Here is a 6000-nt window from a genome sequence, read left to right on the forward strand (position 1 = left end):
GATAGATATGTAATTATTGCCATTTTATCACTTGCTTTGTGGTTGTTTCTAGACATTTTCTCTGATCCTTTCTTGTGTTTCTCTCTTTCATGTTTTCTATACTGATACATTTGGATTTTTTCCCTCTTTATTATTTGTATATATATATATTAATTGTTGTTTTGTGGTTACCATCAGGTTTGTATATAATATCTTCTGCATATAAGAGCATATATTAAGTTTATGGTCATTTAAATTTGAATCCATTCTTTTCCCCTGTCCTTCCCACATTTTAGGTATGTTGTCATAAACTTACATCCTTTTATTTTGTTAGTCCCTTGACTGATTTTTTATAAACATATTCATTTTTAATGCTTTTGTGCTTCCTACCTTCATAACTGTCACATTTGGCCTTTCTTTTATTCAGAGTCCCCTTTATTAGTAATTGATGGGCTGGTTTAGTGTTCATGAACACAATTTTTTAAAGATTTTATTTATTTATTTGACAGAGAGAAAGATAAAGAAAGAAAAAGAGAGAGAACACAAACAGGGGATGTGGCAGGCAGAGAGAGAAACAGACTCCCCACTGATCAGGGAGCCCAACATGGGGCTCAATCCCAGGACCCTGGAATCATGTCCCGAGCTGAAAGTAGATGCTTAACTGACTGAGTCACCCAGGCACTCTTCATGAATACCTTTAATATTTGTTTGTTTGTTAAACTCTTTATTTCTTCTCCTATTTTGAATGTTAGCCCTGTTGTATAAAGTATTATTCACTGCAGATTTTTCCCATTCAGCTATTTGATATATCATGCCACTCCCTCTGGCTTGGAGAGTTTTTGCTGAAAAATCTTGTGATCACCTTATGTGTTTTCTCTTATAAATAACTATCTTTTTAAGATTTTTTTTCTTTTTTACTATATTTTGCCAGTTTAATTACAATATGTCGTGGTGTTAGCTTATTTTTGTTGATTTTAGTGAGAGCTCTGTGCCTCCTGGATCTGCATATCTGTTTCCTTCTCCAGATTAGAGAAGTTTTCAGTTTATTTATTCAAATTAATGTCTTGCCCCCTTTTCTCTCTATTCTTCTTCTGGGAGTCTTATAATATGAACATTATTATATTTGATGGAGTCACTGAGTTCTTTACATCTAATATTGTTTTGCGTAATTATTTTTTCTCTTTTGTTCAGCTTGATTACTTTCCATTACTCTGTCTTCTAGGTCATTAATACCTTCCTCTGCTTCTTTCAGTTTGCTGTACATTGCATCAAGTATGTTTGTAATCTTGTTAATTGCACTCTTCCTTTCTGATTGTTTCTTTTTAAACTCTTTTATCTTTGTGGAAAGGGTCTCCCTGATGTCTTCCACTCTTTTCTTAAGTCTGATGAGTATCTTTATGATCATCACTTTAGATTCTCCTCAGGCATGTTACTTATCTCTGTTTTGCTTAGATCTCTGGTCATACCTTATTTTGTTTTTTCATTTGGGATAAATTCCTCCATTTAGTATTTTTTCTAAGCTTGTGCTTTATTCTCTGCATTATAAAAGCCAGTTATGTCTACTGATCCTGAAAGTAATGGCCTGATGAAGAAGAGGTTATGCAGTTCCCAGGGCTTAGCACTTCAGGGGATGTCTCTCTTGTGTTCTGTGTGTGCTCTGCTGTTGTGTTCTGACTGCTTTATCCTTCAGGCCAGTCATCTTCAGAGGTGCTCCTTGTCTACTGTGGGCAGTGTTTGGTCCCTGGCTTGAATTTGGTGAGGTGTGCTCTGGTCAGCTTGTAAAATGAGACCTGTCATCACCTCCTCTGGAACCAAGGCTACAAAACTGTCTGGTCAGGAGTTGTGCTGCTAGCAAGGGTTTGTACTGGTCCTCTGGGGGATGGTGTCTATCATGCTGGAACTGAGTAAATGTGACTGAGGACATAGGGAGAGTGGGGCTTAATGTAAACAAGTTAGGCAGCCAGTGTCTACACTGTGCTGGTTTTCACAGGTAGCTCTGTGTTTATGCTGAGGTGCAGGGGAGGGAAACGGTTTCAGCCATCTCCTTTGTTCCTAGAGAGGTCTTTCTATGAATGCTGCCTCTCAGGCACATGCTCCAAAAAGAACTAAAAATCTCCCCACTGTGTGCCCCAGGCACAATTCACATTGCTGTTCCATGCTGTATATACCCAGGTTGTTTGTCTGCCTTCTTTCCAGGAGCAAGGCAGTACCCTCTGGGCTCAATCCCAGCCAATCCCACTGACCTTTAAAACTACAAGCTTTGAACTATGGAAAGAACCTAGATGCCCATCGACAAATGAATGGATAAAGAAGATGTGGTACACACACACACACACACACACACACACACACACAGAGGAATATTATGCAGCATCAAAAATGAAATCTTGCCATTTGCAATGATGTGGATAGAACTAGAGGGTATTGTGCTAAGTGAAAGGAGTCAATCAGAGAAAGACAAGTATCATATGATCTCACTGATATGAGAAATTTGAGAAACAAGACAGAGGATCATAAGGGAAGGGAGGGAAATGTGAAACAAGACAAAACCAGAGAGGGAGACAAACCATAAGAGACTCTTAATCTCAGGAAACAAACTGAGGGTTGCTGGAGTGGAGGGGGTTGGGAGGGAGGGATGGCTGGGTGATGGACATTGGAGAGGGTATGTACTATGGTGAGTGCTGTGAATTGTGTAAGATTGATGAATTACAGACCTGTACCCCTGATAATAATATATATTATATAATTATATAATATAATATATATTAACATATAATAATATATGTTAATAAAAAATTTAAAAAAAAAAACCCTCCAGGCTTTAAGCCTCACTGGTTTCAGGAGCTCAGGAAATTCAGCCCCTCTCATTTCCCAAGCCACTGTCTTTGGGAATGTCCTCCTTGTTCATTCCCTTATGTGTTGGTGTCTCTCTCACCCTTATCCACAACTGTATTACCCTCCCCTTGAAGGTAAACTCTACCCTCCAATATACAGTTGTCTTTTTTTTTTTTTTTTTTTAAGAGAGAGTGCACAAGAGATCATGTAGCAGTAGGGGGACAGGCAAAGAGAGAGGGAGAAAATCTTAAGCAGACTCTATTCTGAGTTCAGAGCTCAATGCAGGGCTTGATGTCATGACTCTGAGATCATGACCTGAGCTGAAATCAAGAATCGGATGCTTAACTGACTGAGCCCCTTAACCCAGGTGCCCCTACAGTTGCCTTCTTGATGTTTCCATTGGGAAGACTGAAAACATTCTCAAACTTAAAATGTATGAACTTAAGCAACATAAATGTCCACCAATGAATGAATGGATATACAAAATGTGGTATATAACATACAATGGGATATTATCCATTAGATGTAAGATGAAAAGTTTCTGTAGATCTATTGTAATAAAATGTGAGATCTGCTAAACTGTATATTTTAAAAAGTTTAAAACTGTCAATTTATGAGTTTTTTTCACAATTAAAAATTATATATATATGTATCTGAAATTAACATAAACCTAATGATATATTTAAAAATCAGATATATATATGAAGTTAAATTTGTATTTTGCACCCCCAATCAACTTTTTTTAAGTCTCCATCTCTCCAGCATAACTCAGGTGAACATGCCAAACACTTGTGAGTCAAATAATAAATACCTCCCTATCATTTCCCACAACAAATCCATCATCAATTCCTACAAACGCTACCTGTATAGTATTTCATAAATGTATCCATTTATTTTGAGTTTCAGTGTCCCAAACTTGATGTAAGTCATTATCATTTCTTATGTAGACTCCTAATGTGTTTCCTAACCCTCAGTTTTGCTACACTCCAATATAGTATTCTCACAGCATGCAAAATCTTAAAAATAGCAGTAAATTGAAATATGCCATGTCACTTATTAAAATTCTTCTATGGCTTCCCATTACTCTTGAGACAAAGTTCATAATCTTTAACATGGTCTTCAGGGCTGTATACCAGCCTCATCTCATGTCATTCTCACTTTCAATTTTGACATTCCTGCCAGACTGGTCTCTTTTCATTTCCTCCAAAATGTCAAACTTTTTTCTATCTCAAAGATTTCATGTGTGGTGTTGCCTCTGTACTCGACTCTTCTGAAAAAAAGTCATATTCGTCTTTCTCATCTTACCTTAAATGTAACTTTTTCAGAGGGACTTCATTTAACTACTAAACAGTGTTTTGTTTCATTTTTTTTTAACACAAACATGCACACAAAGTGCATATATCATAAGAGTAGAGCTCAGTGAATTTTTAGAACCTTAAAAACAAGCATATAACCAACACCTATATTAAGAAACAGAAGCATAAACTCTTTATTAGCCATGAACCCTATTTTTAACAGTATAGATCAGATTTGCCAGTATATAAACTGTATATACATGATATAATACTATGTATACTCTTTTGTGAATATTTTTTGCTTAATATTATGTTCATAAGACTCATGCATAGTGTTATTCTGGTTGTTGTAATTTTAATTGCCACATGGTATTTCATTATATAAGTAAACCCAAATGCATTAATCCATTTTATTTTAAATGGGAATTTGTTTCTAGATTTGCCTATTTCTAATAATATTGCTATACACATATACAGCATCGCTGTGTGTATGTGTTTGTGATCAAAAGTATAAAAGTCTGTTGGATATTTACTGAGGAGTGAAATTGCTAAGTCATAGAATAAAGCCTTGTTCACCTTTAGTAATATTGTTAAATGGTTTTCTAAGTGTGTGTACCAATTTACAATCTCACAAGTATTGTATGAGGGTTACAATTTCTCCACATTCTCGGGGCTCCTGGGCGGCTCAGATGGTTAAGCGTCTGCCTTCGGCTCAGGTCATGATCCCGGGTCCTGGGATCGAGCCCCACATTGGGCTCCTGGCTCAGCGGGGAGTCTGCTTCTCCCTCTCCCCCTGCTCATGCTCTCTCTCTCTGTATCTCTGTGTCTCAAATGAATAAAATAAAATCTTAAAAAAAAAAAAAACAATTTCTCCATATTCTCAACAACACTTGATATGCACTGTCTTTCATTTTAGCAATTCTGGTGTGCATGTATTTACATTTTGCATTTTCTTGATAATTAGTGAACTTGAAGACCTTTGAATATGTGTTTTGGCTCTTAAGTTGCACTTTTTTTGAATGGTCTAATAAGGTCATTCTGTCTATATTTTGGTGGGTATTCTGTTTTTTATTTTCCTTTTGAAATTTATGTTTTTAAATAAATTTCAAAGAGAAGCTTATATATTCTGGATATAAGTTCTTTACTGGGTATATGTATTACAAATAACTTTTTACACTATACAACTTGCATTTTCATGCACTGCATAGTATCTTTCGATAAGTGAAAATTCTTAATTTAAATGTAGTCAGTGACAGAAACAATAAAAAAAACTAAAAAGCAACCCATGGAATAGGAGAAGATATTTGCATATGACATATCTGATAAAGGGTTGAGATTTAAAATATATAAATAACATACAACTTAACACCCAAAACTAAATAATCCAATTAAAACCTTGGTGGAAGACACAAACAGACATCCAGTGGCCCGGAGACAGATGAAAATAAGTTAACCATCAATCACCATCAGGGAAATACAAATCAAAATTACAATGAGATATCACCCCACACCTGTCAGAATGGCTAAAATCAACAACGCAAGAACCAAGAGGCATTGATGAGGTTGTGGAGAAAGGGAAACACTTTTGCACGGTTGGTGAGAATGCAAATGGGTATAGCCACTCTGGAAAACAGTTGGACATTCCTCAAAAAGTTAAAAATAGAACTACCCTATGATCCAGCAATGGTATTACTAGGTATTTACTCAAAGAATACAAAAATACTAATTCAAGGGATATATGTACCCTGATGTTTATAGCAGCATAATCTACAATAGCCAAATTAATGGAAAATGCCTAAGTGTCCATCAACTGATGCATGGATAAAGATGTGGTATATGTATATATATATATATATATATATATATATATATATATATATATATATATATA

The sequence above is a fragment of the Mirounga leonina genome, unplaced genomic scaffold (genome assembly GCF_011800145.1).
Source record: "Mirounga leonina isolate KUSES-001 unplaced genomic scaffold, KU_Mleo_1.0 Mir_204, whole genome shotgun sequence".
In the NCBI taxonomy this organism is placed as follows: Eukaryota; Metazoa; Chordata; class Mammalia; order Carnivora; family Phocidae; genus Mirounga; species Mirounga leonina.